Below are 18,696 nucleotides of genomic sequence, written 5' to 3'. Positions count from 1 at the left end.
AGACTATTTCAAACTAGCAGTATCGCCCGGCGTTGCTCGGGTTGTTTCGACCCTTTACAATTGGAATTTTTGAAAAGTAAAAAGGAAATGCTCTGTAAGTATTCGTATGTTATATATATATATATATATATATATATATATATATATATATATATATATATATATATATATATTATATATATATATATATATATACAAAGAGCAATAAAGATTCAAGTTAATTTAAAAAATTTACTTGAATATGGTACCTAACTTAGATGCACCAAAAAAAACTATACTGATTTAACAATACAGTAATGTGGGGTGATTATAAGCGAGAAAGAAGCAACAAGAATGGATAGGTTTTTAGTACGATCGTTTCATACAAGGACAGGTTTTATTAAAAGTTGCAAAGATTACAGCATATAAACGAGTCCCGTACTCATCAGCTAAAATACATGTAAGTTCTCTAGACATCCTAGTGTTTGAGGCTATACTCATGAAGTAATGTAGATAATTAAACAGATTTCTAAAGTTCATTAAAGTTCCTTAAAGATGATGTATAGTCTTATCACAGAATTTTAAAAAAGTTTTGATAGCATCACAGAGAAGGTGACCTAATCCATATGAATTTCCATAGATATGATGAGGGATTATATACTCACAGAAGACAAATTTATCCATTGTTATTAGCATTACAGAGAGGGTGAATTAATCCTTTGTATATATGCACAGATTCCAATGGTGTAGATGTAAATTTCCAGAGAAATGGAGATGAATTTCATATTCACAGGCGATAAATTTTACAATGGTTGAACACAATGAGGTAGGTACCAATCCTTGTTATATGATTAGGTGTTTGCCATATTAATCACATTACTGCTATTCACAAGAGGCTGTAGCTATTTAACTCTTAAAGGTTGAAGGGCTTACTAGATCGGCCAAGAATAGAGAAGGGAATAGAAGAAAAGAGAGAAAATAATGGAGGAGGGAGCAAAAAAGGGGGGGAAAGGGGGACTAAAAGAGAAGAGAAAAGGAAACAGAGAATAAGAAGAAGAAAAAGAAGAAAGAGAAAAGAGAAAGAAATAGGGAAAGAAGGGAAAAAAAGAAAAAGAAAAAAGAGGGTTCTAGTTATACAGAAGAGCTAGTAGACTGTAAGTCTGGTTTTAATCAACAGGCATCTAGGAACTGGAGGGGAATATTATTCTTTGACCAGTAAACCGTTAATTTATTGCTGTTGAAATCAGCTATGAGTTTAAAGAGAATCTAAAGAGATAACACAGTCAGGGGTTAAGGGGTCAGATGCTAAAATCACCAGAAAATACATTAGGAAAATCTAAGTATAATCTTATCAAAAAGTCATTAAAAATTTACTTATTTAATTTATTCATTTTATTGTCTTAAGGAGTTGTCGTTATTATTCATACATTGACCGACTACAGGTCAAATCTTATAAGATCATTTACAAGGTGTTAGGGGATTGTCTATCCTAATGAAGATAATCATATTATCACCGAGGGAATAGCCTTATTTATTTAATTATGAAATAGAATTATGGGGCTACAGTAACTAATTATAATTTATTAGAGTTATGCTATTTAAATTAGATTAAGTTAGGAATTAAAATTAAATATTACAATTAAGATTTAAAATTAAGAATTTAAAAATTGCGAGTTTGAAATTAAATAAAGCCTCAATTAAGTAGCGAATAAGTACTATTCATTCCCTGTTCTCAAAAAACTGATGTAGATATAAGGAAAAAGATAAAGATAACTGTAATGTGAGAACTCTTAGTTATCTACTTAAAGCAGTGCTATACTAGTAGAAATCAAGTTATATCTATCTATCTAGTTATGAATATTCCAATCATTTAAAATATTTTAAAGTCTTCAATTTAGCGTGGACACAAACTTGACCTAGTTCGATATGGTTATTCAATAAGTTTCTATGTTTACTATGCTTTAGAATTTCGTACGTCTCCATGGAGCATAGTTGACAACCAACCCTACTATTTTTATACGGAATTGCTCTCCTAACTATTTCCCAATTAAGGGTATAATTTTTGTTATTATTTTTGAGTTCCCAGATTTTGTTTGAAAGTGTGGTGGTACCAGCTTTATGACGTAATTTAAAAGTCGAGATGTGATTTCTAACTCTGGCTAAAAAATTAATTGTACAGCCAATGTAAAAATATTTGTTATTCTCCGTGGATATGGTACATTTATAGATTACATTATTTTCCCTACATAGACCAGGTGCCGGGCATTTTGATTTTATTCTACACTTACACACAGGAGGAACAACTTCAGGCCTTGGATTATTCCTGGGTAGATGTTTAAGGTTCCTATTATTTTGATTATCATTTCTATAGTTGGTACTGATATCTAAAGTATTGTTATTATTTATTGATCCTTCCGTTTCATCATTTAGGTGTAAAGTCCTACCAAGATTTCTTATATTATTCGTAATGTTATTATTATTGTTAGTCTTTTTATCCAACTGTATATTATTGTTATAGATATCACTGATATTTTCATTCTCCTTATTTTCTCCATTAGCCTTATTTCTATTATTTCTATTATTAACAATATTACTTCTATTAATATCGGCATTGTTATTATTACTATTAATGTTAATGTTATTAGTCATTCTGTGGTTACTAATTTCACCTATGTTTTGATAGTTCCTATTGCTGTTTTTATTGTTGGTAGTATTATTGTTATTGCTATTGGTATTCATTCTGATATTATTATTTTTATTTCTATCTTTCCTGGCTAGTTTAATGTTGTTATTATTAATTTTAGCTATTAAAGTGGACATATTTGGGAGGGTTGAATAAGAAATCCTAACTGTTTTCCTAGAAATAATTCTATGATATCTATGAGAGATAGGGAAGTTTTTTTCCAGAATTACTTTGAATTTGTTCTGTATATCCGATTGTATCGCACAGTTGAAAGGAATATTCAGCCATAATATATCTTTTTTATAAAATTTAGGGTTCGTAGAATTACTACTATTCATCTCACCGGAGTTATTGTATTTATTACCATTATTTTTATTTTTATTTGTGTGCATCTTAGGTTTATCTACTTCAATCTTATCCGAGTTACCTATGTTCTGGTCAATGCTTCTATTTGAATTGTTGGGCCTGTACTCTAGATTAGCGTTTACCGTTAATTTAATTCTACTTTTATTTCGGGTTTGGTCTTTTTTGCTGCTTACTTGATTACTGATAACTTCATTATTAGGAATACGTGAGTTCTCCCTATCAACGAATGTAATCTTTTGGTTGTATCCAGCCTTAGTTAACGCCGCATTATAATGCTCAGAATGGGAGTTAAATATATCCTTATTGGATGATAATTTTGAAATTCTTAATGAAATATTTCTTACTAAAGATTCTATTATATTTGGGGGATGATTTGATAATTTATTTACGTAATTCGTGACTTCGCCTTCCTTTCTAAATATATATATATATATATGTTTGTATTTATGTTACTATCTGTGTATATTCCACTGAAGAGGCAAAGCATTTCTTATGCAAAGTCAGAAATCCAGGATCTGGAATTATCCAGCAATTTTTTGCTAGTTCATCTTGCCCTTTCGTCTTCTCTCCTGGTTCGGTATGAAAATTTAATGTGGTTTTAGAGTCAGGTTTTGGCTGATATTTCCAGCGTGGAGGTATCTCTTACATATCCTAAATTATAGTTTTAATAATAATTATTACCTTTGAAGGTTTTTTTTCCCATGCTGGCCACTTGATAAGCTCGATAATTAAATTAACGATCTTATCCTTATATATATATATATATATATATATATATATATATATATATATATATATATATATATATGCATACATATATACAAGCATATTTATCCACAAATGCTGTGTTGAGCACTTATTCTTACTGTTCGATACTATCGTGTATACACACGGCACGAGCGCACAGATACACACGCACACACACATACACAGACGCACGCGCGCACACACACGCACGCGCGCACACACACGCACGCACGCGCGCACGCACGCACGCGCGCACACACACGCACTTCTCTTGTTACTGGATATTGAAAAGGCTTCGTTACAAAAAACACTACAGTTGTTTCGAAGAATCATTATCAGTTGCTAATTGTTGAATGTTACACATATATACGCAATAGCGTACTAATAGCATTCAACAATAGCTGTATACATGTGCACCCTCGGGTAACCAGAGTAAAATCACTGCTATGTCGTCTTTAATTTCTCTACATCATATACCCATACCAAAATAGTATTTTTAGCATTTCTCTTACATAGCTCAATGGACCTATGACGGTAGGTACAAATTCTGGTTTTATGTTACAACTGTGATCTGAAAGAGACAAAAATACTCTCGCAGCGAAAGGGGCACATTTGTGTGTATGTGTGTGTATTACATAATATACATTAATATATATTTATATATATTATATATATTATATATATATATATATATTATATATATATATATATATATTATTTATATATATAGATATATATATATATTATATATATATATATATATATATATATATATATTATATATATATATATATATATATACATGTATGTGTGTGTGTGTATGTACTCGAATGATTGGAAAGCCAGGTATGATAGAAATATTTTATTGTTTATTTTTCTGCTGAATTTTGTGTTGGATGGATAGTCAGGGTATCAGAGCTGTAAGTTCCGCATTAATTCACCATGAATCTTCATTTTTATGCTAGATTCCCATTCCCTGATCTCTCCAACATTGCGTTGCCTTTGCACTTTATCCCACAGAACAATATCAGGCCTTTTATATTTCCACCAATATTCCTTACTTTTAAAGATGCGAATACATTCTGATTCTGATATGCCTTTGATGTACACATCACGGCAATCTCTCCTGCGGATAGTATTGTAAATATTCTTTGCAACCATATCATGCTTCAGGAGTTGGTAGTATCTTGTAGAAATGTTGGAGCAGCTGGTGATGATATGAGTGATATCTTCCACACTGGTATAGCTGAACCGACAATTTTTTTTTTATCTCAATGTAGAGGTTTCGTGATATCTTTATCCCTCTTGTTTATCAGGTATTTGGTCGTTATCTCATATTCCTAGCTAAGGCGTATACTTCTGGGTGAGATGGTGACCGTTTGAGAAACTTTTACAACAATATTTTTAAACCATCAGTGTCACACTGGAAGAAGATGCAACACATCCTGATTACCAGGTCACTGAAATATGCAATTACTTGAAGGTGATGAAATGAGATAAAGCTCCAGAAAAAGCTGGTATAACAACAGGAATGTTAAGGATTGGAGAAGAACATCTGTGGAAAATTCTGGTTTTATGTTACAATTGTGATCTGAAAGAGACAAAAATACTCTCGCAGCGAAAGGAGCATACTTTTTTTGTGTGTGTGTGTGTGTGTGTGTGTGTACATAATATACTTTCATATATAAATACAGACACATACACAGACACACGACACATACACAGACACACACACACACACACACACATATATATATATATATGTATGTGCACACACACACATATATATATATGTATGTGTGTATGGGTGGGTATGTATATGTATATAGTCGAATGATTTGAAAGCCAGGTATGATAAATATTTTCTTGCTAATTTTTCTGCTGAATTTTCACTATAAAAGAAGCTTTTCAGATAGATATTTGCAATATGTATATACAAATTGAAAGAATAACCTGAACCAGACAGGTAGATACCTTGACCGCCTCCATCGACTCCTGTTTGTGTTGGACGGATAATGGAGAAAAAAATCAACGAATAACAGCAGGAGTGACAGTATGTACTAACAATGGCAGCATATAAAGTTATACATGAAATTTCCATTGGTGAAGCTTTCTAAAATATTCACTTAAGCTAATCACAGACTCAAACTGGAACGACAAGATAACATATATAAGTGCAGTATAATGCATCAAACCAGTTGCTGACATCGTTGACAATTCTGAATGGTCTTACATCTCCCTTAATATCATAGAACATGACGTAAACTCGCAAAGTACAGTTTCCAAAGTTTCCAAAAATAATATCCGCCTACATTAACCATTGATTGATAGTCGTTGATCATCTGCTGCGTTCAACAATTCACATTGTTTTGAGTCCGCTAAGGTACTAGTAACTCTTTTCAGCAGGCCATCCCAGTGGCGATGTCGGTTTATTCACTGATAACTCGGCTATATAACTGGGTGTAGCAAATTTACGTCAATTATACGAACGGGTGACTTAATGTACCGCAAAGGTGTGTGTATATATATACATACATACATATATATATATATATATATATATATATATATATATACATACATGTATATATGTATATATATACATAGTAATAATAATAATAATAATAATAATATATGCATATATGCATATACATAAATAATAAATAAAATAATAAATATATAATATATATATATATATATATAATATATATATATATATATATATATATATATATATATATATATATATATATATATAATATATATATATATATATATATATATATATATATATATATATTATATATATAAGGTTATCCAAACGGGAAAAACAAAAAAACAACAACACGTGGAACAATTACAGTATTATATTATTAGGCGCTCAGGAAAATGGAAGAAGGAGGTGGCTGCCTCCTCGTTATCGAGTATGGCCATTGCACGAAGCTTAATCAATGTTGTTATAGTGCAATGCCTGTGCAAGAATATTTTTTTTAAAGTGAGGAAAGGCTGTGCACTGAGTCAATCCCACTTACTAAGCAGCAGCAGCCATAATCCGAAAAGAAGAACTAGTCAACATCATCGGTAACCACTGAGCCGCAGGTTTTATGTCGGAGTTATCCCAGTTACCTGAGTTACCTTCTCCTAGACGGATGCCCTAACAAAGACTAGGAGTCCTTCATTCCCAATGGTTTAATCGCGCGATCGGGTATTCAGTCCGATTATTTTTATGTCCCCGCGCATGATACAGCCTTAAGACATTTATTGGATGGCCGTTGACTCTCAAGAGTTCCTCCGCCCTTTGACGGGTTTTGCTTTTCATCCCGCAGGGTGTCCAATAAACACCCTCCTGACCAAGCAAGCTTGGTGGGGTTGCCGGTTTAGTCGCCGACGACCCGACCATGCAACAGGCTGTACTGGGATACATGTTACCAGTAGCACTCGAAAGTGACCTGACATAACATACATACATACATACATACATACATACATACATACATACATACATACATACATACATACATACATTATATGTCAGCAGCTGCTTTGATGCATTACAGTGCTATCTTCTCTGTTCCAATTTGAGTTTGGGGCGAATATTTTAGAAAGCTTCAGCAATGGAAATTTCATGTATAACTTTATATGCTGCCATTGTTGGTACATACTGCCACTGCTGTTCGTCTCTGTTTCCATTAACCTCCACCCCAAAATAGTTAACTAACTGCTTTTATTGCTTAGGGGCGTAAGCATGTATAAACGATTGTGAGTAATTGTTTTATTGTAAGAACTTATCTAAATGACCCATTTCATTAGAAAATTTAACAATATGTCTGCGTCCAAACTAACTTAGATTTTCTGTAGAAGCCTCGAAATAGGAAGTTGTCAAAATTAACTACCAAACAACTTAATTTATTATAGACGACTAAAAGATTCTTAATACAGCCTGTATTAATGTGCTACTAGTTCTTTTATCAAGTCCCAACTGCCCCTTCTCCATCTATTTTAATTGCATTCTCTCTATACTATGCTTAATTGTGGGTATATATGACTTCCGGTGAAATTCAAAAATCAATCAGATTACACTTTATTGTGGGGTTTTGGCATGGGCCGTTAAGGAACGTTTCCATAACACAGTGCATAGCAAAAACCAGAAGTTATTGACATGACAGTGATATGATGGAAGGGTGACTTCATGGAAACTAATGAAACAATTGTAAGCTAAGCTATAAATACCGTTAACTCAGTTTTATATAATTTTATCATCATTATTATTATTATTATTATTGAGTGAGAGAGCAGTTCATGCCATCAAAGTGAAACTGGGGTAAGATATACGAAGCCCAATATACCCATCATGACTACCCGTCTGATAAGGGTACACCAGGCACATGCATCACAACCATATGTGCGCGACATGGTGATTTCATATCAAGATAAACAGCACATGACCTTGCAGGTGGGGCCCAGTTAGAATTTTCTTCAGGTTGAGTAGCCCATCCCGCTCAAACGGTCCCTGAATAAGGGTTTTTTAAGGATGTTGAAAGAACCACCCATGTTTCCAGAGGTGAATTATTCAAACCCCAAAGAATCCCTCTCAACACATGGCTATGATACTCACCCACTACTTCTGCTCGTGATCAGAGATGCACATATCGTTAGCCACTAAGGGACATGCTCAACTGGTTATGGTCAAACAACTGAGAAGCAAATCTGTGGTATTGAGCAGAATATTTGCTGTAGCCCATCTTTTATACCAAGACAAAACAATGTACATGATAACACTTCCAATCAGTTAAGATCAGAAGCCATGAGAGCCACTGCCTGGTACTGCATCAGGGCATTATTATTACTATTACTATTATTATTATTATTATATTATTATTATTATTATTATTATTATTATTATTATTGCCTTTGCACAGTACTACGGTGTCAGCTGTTCACTACAAGTGAACTAAGGCAACACCTCATATTTTTCGAGCACCTTCCGGAGTATTCGAGCGGTTCTTAGCAGCGCTGTTTTCTGCAAATGCTCCACCCTTATTGCAGCCCCTGTTTGTTCCAATTATTATTATTATTATTATTATTATTATTATTATTATTATTATTATTATTATTATTATTATTATTATTATTATTATTATTATTATTATGTGTATGATATTTGCTTTGTTTTTGCACAAGTTGGCTCCAAGAATCACTCAGAGAAGTTCATGTTGGTGTTATGCCTAGGGTGTCATATATATGGTTTTGCACAAAGTATTGTTCAAGAGAATATTTAAGAAAACATAAGAAAATTATAAGTTTGTTTTAAAATTTAAGGTTACATAGACAGTATTTTACGTAGGATATGGGCCATCCCCATGAGTTTGAATTTCTACCATTTTGGGGTTTCCTGGTATCTGAGCTGGGTAGCAATCAGCCCTTTTGCTATCATTCCTAGGGCACCTATGACAACAGGTTTCACATTTGCCAATTTCTATGGGTGTGCGTACGCGCATGTGTGTGTATGTACATGCGCGCATACGCGATTGCAATGAGCATTTTTACTTTTTACTTTTTACTTCCTCCCTTTCGGTTTTTTCCCCTTATTTAACGGTCATTCTAATAATTCTTTTGTCTTAATAACGGTCAATTACATAGTAATTTCCCTTTGTTTAACGGGCATTTTCATAATATATTTTGATTGCCTCGATAACTGAAGAGATGCCGGAGCAGGTTTCCGCCCAGACATCCGAAACTCGGAGTCTTATTATGGCAACCGAATAATTGTCACATATTATATTACAGATAAGTTCCTCTATTTCATTCTTTTGTTGCCTTACCATTACTATTAATATACATATATATATATATATATATATATATATATATAGGCACAGGAGTGGCTATGTGGTAAGTAGCTTGTTTATCAACCACATGGTTCCAGGTTCAGTCCCACTGCGTGACACCTTCGGCAAGCGTCTTCTATTATACCCTCGAGCCAACCAAAGCCTTGTGTGTGGATTTGGTAGACGAAAACTGAAAGAAGCCAGTCGTATATATGTATATGTATGCATGTATGTATGCGTGTGTATATGTTTGTGCATCTTTGTTTGTTCCCCAGCATCGCTTGACAACCGATGGTGTGTTTACGTCCCCGTAACTTAGCGGTTCGGCAAAAGAAACCGATAGATTAAGTACTAGGCTTCCAAAGAATAAGTCCTGGGGTCGATTTGCTCGATTAAAGGCGGCGCTCCAGCATGGCCGCAGTCAAATGACTGAAACAAGTAAAAGAATAAAAGAGTGTATATATATATGTATATATGTATGTATGTATGTATTCTATATTTTATATCTCATGTATATCTACAGATATTCAGATTATTGGTGCACTATCGTACTGTATGACCTCACTTTCAGAGATCCAGCATCTATGAATGCTTCATAAGATAAACGCCTTCTGTATATACATATAGACAGACAGACAGATAGATACATACATACATATATACATACATACATGCATGCATACATACATACATACATACTTACATACATTACATACATACATACAGGCATACATACATGTAAACACACAGACACGCACATATATGATGTATACATACTCATATACATGTATTCTTCTGTGTGTACTGTGTGTGTCTGTGTGTAGTGTGGAGGTGGTGTATGTATGCATGTATGTATTTATATATGTAGGAACACGTACATTCACTGAGCAGACATGGGTTGCGAGGCAGGTATGCTATTAAGCTCCAGATGAGAAATACACAAAGAAATAAATGATGATTATTAGTGCAGAATCCAGGACTCGAGCTTAAGGCATCTGTTACTATTGTCTGAATCGGAAATGAAAAGCAACGAAGAGAATTGAATACACACACACACACACACACACACACACACACACACACACATAGATATACATGTAAATGTATGTATATATTTGTATATCTGTGTGTGTGTATGTATATTGTGGGCGTTTGGTTGTTGCACTTACACAAGATTTACAGCCGTGTAGAGAACAATATAACAAAAGAACACGATGAAATGATACCAACGTGATTATGAACGGCGTTGAAAGACTTGCTGAAATAGATTTGCTGATTTAATGCTTGAACATAGACGGATGAAGTGACAGAGTTAGTGATAGTAATGCTGATGATTAGGCAGCGCTCTCTTTCACTCTCACTCTCCCTCTCTCCCTTTCTCACACGCTCTTTTTCTCTCCCCCCTCCCTTTCTCTCTCCCACTCGTTTCCTCTTTCTCTCTCTCTCTCTCTCTCTCTCTCTTTGTAAACTTCCACACATATACGGGTAGATAACTAGATACCTAGAGAGATAGACAGACTGACAGATATTTAGCTTTCGATTGATCCAAATTGATCAGGGCCCCACCCATGCCAGCTCCCTTAGATAGATAGATAGATAGATAGATAGATAGATAGATAGATAGATAGATAGATAGATAGATAGATAGATAGATAGATAGATAGATAGATAAAGAGCTCCACTAATCCAACTTTGCATTCTTCAACTTATCTATCTATCTAGCTAGCTAGCTAGCTAGCTAGATAGATAGATAGATAGCTATCTATCTTTTTTTCCACGATCCCTTTTGATCGGAATTTTATTTTCTACTTTTTTTCTACGTTGCTTTTTTGTCTCCTCTATGTTCGGCCCTGTGTGGCTAATAAAGACACTTATCTATCTATCTATCTATCTATCTATCTATCTATCTATCTATCTATCTATCTATCTATCCATCCATCCATCTATCTATCTATCTATCTATCTATCTATCTATCTATCTATCTGTCTGTCTGTCTGTCTGTCTGTCTATCTATCTATCTATTCATTCATCTATCTGTCTGTCTATCTATCTATATTTTCAGCGACTCATTAGCCTCAATGGTGCCTTCACATTCAAAATCGCCATGCTTCAAAAATTAACTAACCGTTACATACCAAAGGCATACAGCCAGATAAGACTACGAGGCATGATTGCGAATTTGCCAGAAACTTATTTCTTTTGCTGTCGATCAGCGAAGGCACATGTCTGATATCATTCGGTAAGGAGATCTTCTCATATATATGTTGACAACAGTGATAAAAGTAATTAATATTAATCTACGGGTATTGCATCCTCACCTTCTCTAGCATGCGTTCTCTGGGTGCCTTGTATCTGACACCCTGTTTTCGGGTCACTCAATAACGGAGAGAGAGAAGTGTTGACTCTACAGAAACGAATTCTTCGTGCAGGCTTTCGAATGTCATGTTTTTTTTACTTCTTTATTTAGAAAAGTTCTGATAATGAAATCAAGGCAAGAAGAACAGGTTTGACATTGATTTCCTAAGACAGGGCCTTATATACATAATTCCAACTAATTGCTGAAAGGTTCATTATCATCATCATCACCATCAGCATTGTCATCGTTATCATCATTATCGCTATCACCATGTGCTTGTACGCATGCGTTTATGTGCGTATGGTGTTTTCGCTCAAAAGTGTTTGAGCGAAAACACCTAAAGCTCCACGAGTCTCCGGCAAGGGATGGTGGTGATCCCTGCTGTACTCTTTCACCACAACTTTCTCTCAGTGGAGGCGCAATGGCCCAGTGGTTAGGGCAGCGGACTCGCGGTCATAGGATCGCGGTTTCGATTCCCAGACCGGGCGTTGTGAGTGTTTATTGAGCGAAAACACCTAAAGCCCCACGAATCTCCGGCAGGGGATGGTGGTGATCCCTGCTGTACTCTTTCACCACAACTTTCTCTCACTCTTACTTCCTGTTTCTGTTGTATCTGTATTTGAAAGGGCCGGCCTTGTCACTCTCTGTGTCACGCTGAATATCCTCGAGAACTACGTTAAGGATACACGTGTCTGTGGAGTGCTCAGCCACTTACACGTTAAATTCACGAGCAGGCTGTTCCGTTGATTCGCATTAGCCGGAACCCTTGTCGTCGTAACCGACGGAGTGCTTCCACTTATGTGCGTATGTTTGTGTATGTATGTGTGCGTGCGCGCGTATGTGCCGTCGTAATCGCTATCATCGTCATCGTCGTCGTCGTCGTCATCATCGTCATCATCATCATCATTGTCGTTATCATTATCATTATCGCCATCATCATGAGCTTGTGCACGTGCGTTTGTGCGCATATGCTTGTGCATATATGTCTATATGTGTGTATATGTGTATGTATTTGTGCGCGTGTGTATGCGTCTGTGAATTTTAAACTCAACGGATGTCGACTGAACGAAATATTCTTTCAATATAACAGAATCCTTATTACTAACAAACACCATCATAAAAAAAAGCTAACGTTGCCTTCGAAAGGAATGTTATAATTTTATAAACTGCACTATATCCTCATATCGAAAAGTTTCCTCCGGTTTCCTTCAGTCACTCATATACATTGGTGAGTCTACAATATATATATTTGTGTGTGTGTGAGTGTGTGTGTGTGTGTGTGTGTGTGTGTGTGTGTGTGTGTGTATGTGTGTGTGTGTGTGTGTGTGTGTGTGTGTTTGTGTGTGTGTAAAAAGGCAGAATTGAATTCGCCCTTTAACTTGAAGATTTCCAAAAAAGGTTTCTAATGTTGATTACTCTCTTTTACTTATTTCAGTCATTTGACTGCGGCCATGCTGGAGCACCGCTTTCTAGTCAAGTAAATCGACCCCAGGACTTATTCTTTGTAAGCCTAGTACTTATTCTATCAGTATCTTTTGCTGAACCGCTAAGTTACGGGGACGTAAACATACCAGCATCGGTTGTCAAGCAATGGTGGGGGGGCAAACACAGACACACAAACATATACACACATACATATATATACATATATATGACGAGCTTCTTCCAGTTTCCGTGTACCAAATGCACTCACAAGGCTTTGGTCGGCCCGAGGCTATAGTAGAAGACACTTGCCCAAGGTGCCACGCAGTGGGACTGAACCAGGAACCATGTGGTTGGTAAGCAAGCTACTTACCACACAGCCACTCCTGCGCCTATTCTTATATTTTGCTGATAGTCTGCAGGCGTAAATTTGCGAATATGAAAATAATTCTTGTATATGTTGTGTTGTGAATTTATGGAAAGAAATCCCATCAAACTCAACAATTTAGTTTAAATTGGAGAAAAGATGTTAAAATATATAGGATAATTTTAATTCATGTACATTAAAAATTCTCATATATTTTAATATCCCTTCTTCTCCAGTTTTAACAAAATTGTTGAGTTTTATAGCATTTCTTTCCATAAATTCACAACACATCATATATATACATTAAGGTAGTGACTTTTTCACAACCTAATAAAACTATATTGTAATTCGATGAATAATTTCATAAAAGTCAGGAAACTAACATTTATTTTGCTTTATTTGAAACAAAAAAAAAGTCATCCCCAACTTAAGAAATCGATCACCATTTTCCAAAACAGTTTCGGAGTTATGGGCTTTTTAAACTATAATCACTTAGTGGCACTAGATTCACACTTCAGTATTTCCGCTGCCTAAATCCTTGTAAACGCAAGTGAGATGTGGAATAAAAGTATATTTATACATTTATAAGATTACCGGAATTACGAGGGTGGGCTGAAAAGTTCATAGGCTGACCACGATGCAATAGTCTTGACTAAATATGTTTTATTTTTCCTTATAGTCCTACCTGCAGTCCATACTCTTCTTATATCTGTGTTGCGGCGCTTGGATTTCTGTGGAATAGAAGCTCTCACACTGATCCTCAAAAAGTCCTCAAAAGCAGATATGACTTCATCATCGGTCCGATACTGCTTCCCAACCAAAGTATTTTTTTTTTCATGTTGAGGAACAGAAAATAGCCAGATGGTACCAAATCAGGAGAATATGGAATGTGATCAACCAGTTCAAAGCTACAGTCGCGCACAGCAGCCATTGCAACCACAGACTTCTGTGTAGGACAGTGTTTCCCAACCTTTTTTCCCGGCGCCCCACTTTTTCATAGCAAAAGTTTTTACGCCCCACCTTTTCCCATGTCCACTCACATTTACATGTCCGCTCGTCATGTACAAATATTTTCACAGCCCACGTCTATGCCCCGCGCCCCACCTGAATTTTCTCAGGCCCCACCAGTGGGGCGTACGCCCCACCTTGGGAATCACTGGTGTAGGAGCATTGTCCTGGTGAAGTAGGACCCCCTTCGCCGTTTAACATTTAAACGTCTGTCATCCATCACCATGTGGTGAAAATGATTGATGTTTTCTTGGGTGGTGGCTGTGGCAGGACGTCCGGACCTTGGGTCATCTTCAAGACTCTCCCTCTTGAATACAGCTGCCCACTTTTGCACAGTTGATAAAGCTGGCTCATCAATCCCAAATGTAGAACCCTAACGTCAGCATGAATGTCCTTCGGGGCTTACCCCTTTTTCTGCAGATATTTCATAACACTATGGTGCCAAATTTTATACATTTTCACGAAATGTTTCTAGTACCATTTTTCCAAGTCTTCAATTCTGTACCCAAAGTGAGTTTATCCGGAAAGATAAAAAGTAGTTAGCATCAGTAAAGATTGAATTTATTTTTCGTTGACCTTGATTAAATGTATTCACAGAGTACCACAATAAATCTACTTATTTATTCTACAGTAGCCACAGTAAATGACCCCCAGATTAAATTCACAAAGACATTCCCCTAGCCAGCTTCAATAATACCAATTTTTTCCACCTACTCTTCCACCTCTCATTTTCTTTATTCGTATTCTTGTTCTTTTCCTTAACAAATTTAGACATTTACCTACTCCCATATATTACGTCTTCTTTGATATGCTTTCCCTTTTGCTCCCTCACTCTATTCTTTCCCTACATTTTCGATCAAATCTTCTGAGTGTTAACATGGAATCCCTTGACGATATTGTATCCTTCATTTGACTAAGGTGTCTTTAGCCTGACGAGCATCTAGCGGAGTACCTCACGTCGAGTAATTATTACTACCGAGGATCAGCTAGCTAGAAAACATATTTAGCCTGCATTTCAACGACTTCATTCCCTAAATTTGGATTTTTATTTGCATACATAGCCCCCAGCTGCTAACCGTGAACTATAAAATAACTAGTAATAAAATCTCAAGAGAAAGAGTAGCAACGTATAATAAACAGTGAAGTCAGTCGCCACATCAAGCGACAGTTAACTGTGGTGGTTGTCGTCGTCGTAGTAGTGATAAGGTGTAGAAATTGCGAGAAAATACTAAGAGAGACTAATACGGTTAATGTTTGATTCAATAGATTAAAGACTTTTAAGAGATTCAAGAATGATTTTGTTGTGAAACCAAAAGGTATTTCGTTGTAAGACCTAGAGAAATTTTAATGCGTGAATTTTAATAGGGTCCAAGCAGTTTTTAATGGGGACCAGATAGTTTTCATTGAGCAAGCAACGAAGATTTAATTGAAAATTTCAGAGGGGCCTATAGGAGGAATCGTTGGGGACATTATTGAGATATTCTTAAAGATTTTGCATGAAATCACAAAATGGTTTATGTGAGAGACAAATATATGATGTATGAAAATCCACTGATACTTTATTGCGAGATGAAACTATGGATCTTTAATTTTATAACCCATATTCACCTCTATTAGTATCAACCCTATACTTTCAGTACAGCTGTACTAACATCGTCACGAGTAATACCAGCACAACCAACCATCATTACCACCACCAGCTTCATCAGCGTATCGCAACATTACCGCCTACAAAAACTTCCACAAGAACAAAAATATCAAACACATCGAGCAAACTTAATTTTGAATCAACACATTTTAATTTATATCACGTTACAAAGACATTCTTGCAGCTGTTTTTCTAGCATTTAATCATGAATATTTACATTTTTGTTTCTGTTTTGCTGATTAGTTATTTTTGTTTCGCCTCTCATCTGTTATGGTATTGTTTTTTCTGTCTTTCCTCTTTCATTAAAGTAATATCTAGCATTCTTTAAAATATAAATATTTTGTTTAGATATAAAATATTCTATGAGTGGAGACAATAGTTTCTACTTAAAAATATTAATCAGTTCTAATGCACCTGAGCCCAAATTTGAATCAGGAATGGCATAGCCAAGGAAATCACACAAGCGGTACTTGACTGATGTTTTAATGACTGTATTTCATGGACCCAAGAAGAATGAAAAGCGAAATCCATTTCGCTGGGATTTGATATTGGACTAAATAACAAAGAGGCATAAACACATGCAGAGTCGACATAGCTGCCTGATTAAGAAGCTCACAACTAGATAGTAATGAGTTCGTCCTACTGCACAATAGATAGAGTAAGAGGTTCCTATAACCGTAACTTCAATTTGACCAATGCTTTACCCTGAAGAATTTGATGAGAAAAAATTGGGAAAAATCCCATTGTATGTATATGCGTGTGTGTAAGTATATATGTATATATTCATATTTGTATGTATATATATGTAAGTATGTATATATTCATATTTGTATGTATATGTATGTAAGTATGTATATATTCATATTTGTATGTATACATATGTATGTATATATATGTAAGTATGTATATATTCATATTTGTATGTATATATATGTAAGTATGTATATATTCATATTTGTGTGTGTCTGTGTGTTTGTGTTCTGTATATGTGTAGAATTGTATATCTGTGTCTATATTTATGTTAACAACGCTCTAAAAACATGTGATATTGAACTGTGTCCTTTTATGTCCCGTAACTTATCACTTCGAGAAATAGACCCTGATAAAATAAATACCAGATGTAGCATTTTCACCAGTTCTTTTAATCAGACGCGATAATTTTGTAACATCATTATAGCTAGTCTGAGTGGTTGCTTGTGTAACTAATATCCCGTCTGAGGATAGCAAACACCAATAGCAAGGGTTCCAAGATACTTCTCTGGAAAATTCCAACAGAAATTAGTGTATCTTTTGACAGGCTGGTTGCAACCACCTGACTTCTCCTAAAACATCATGTGTTTATTTCCCTTGTCTCCAAATTACGCTGCGACCATACAGTTTATAACAAAGGCCTTCATAAAGTGGTGATATATCACGACCACATTAAAATGTCGTGTAACTGTTTCAGTGACATTCGCAATTCTGCCGAAGTTGTGTGAGACAGCATTTCACCGGACGAAAACTGTGCTCAATGTCAGTTCGCAGATAAGTTTGTCTTAAGAACGTGATCAATTTCCTTCTGTTAATTTGTGCCGTAATTTTGTTGATATATACTTATGCTGAGTCGAAGAGATTGATATGTGACCATTTAGCATCTGCATTGCTTTCTACTTTATAAATAAGAAGGGTACACCAGGGGTCGCATGAACTGGAGGGTTTTGCAAAAGAAAATTTTAAGAAATGACTAGAAACTTTGAGAGGAAAGGGTGGAGTGAAATGCTTAGACCACTGGGTTCAAACAAAGTTGTAATAAATGGACGAATAGGGATTCCATGAGGCTCATGGTTCAGGGTAGGTATTGAAAACATTAGGTGTGTGTATATGTTACTACTTTATAGAGGCATTATGTTTTTTAAGGCTTTAATGTCTGCAATATGAAATTCTTTTTGAATATTTGTTGTCTTTGGATATCTTAGCAAAAATATTCCCTAGCTTTTGGCTATGTCTCTTAATTTCAGGGTAATGAATCCGCCTCGAATAAGATGCTTCCCACAAAAGGTCTATTCAATATTTTTAGTCTCAAATCTCTCAAGAAGCTAGACATTTAAGTACTATTTCATCCAGTTGGATTTCAAAACGTGTTAGAACATTGGTTTAATCCTAACTTGAAAGGGTTTGAAGTGGATGCCAAGTAAGCGTTAGAAAAGTTGTAAGTTATGGATATCTACTAGGATTTTTACTCCCATTTTTCTTACACACACACACACACACATATATATATATATATATATATATATATAAACGGCAAAATG

The sequence above is a fragment of the Octopus sinensis genome, linkage group LG9 (genome assembly GCF_006345805.1).
Source record: "Octopus sinensis linkage group LG9, ASM634580v1, whole genome shotgun sequence".
Lineage (NCBI taxonomy): Eukaryota > Metazoa > Mollusca > Cephalopoda > Octopoda > Octopodidae > Octopus > Octopus sinensis.
Note: the sequence above shows the minus strand (reverse complement) of the source record.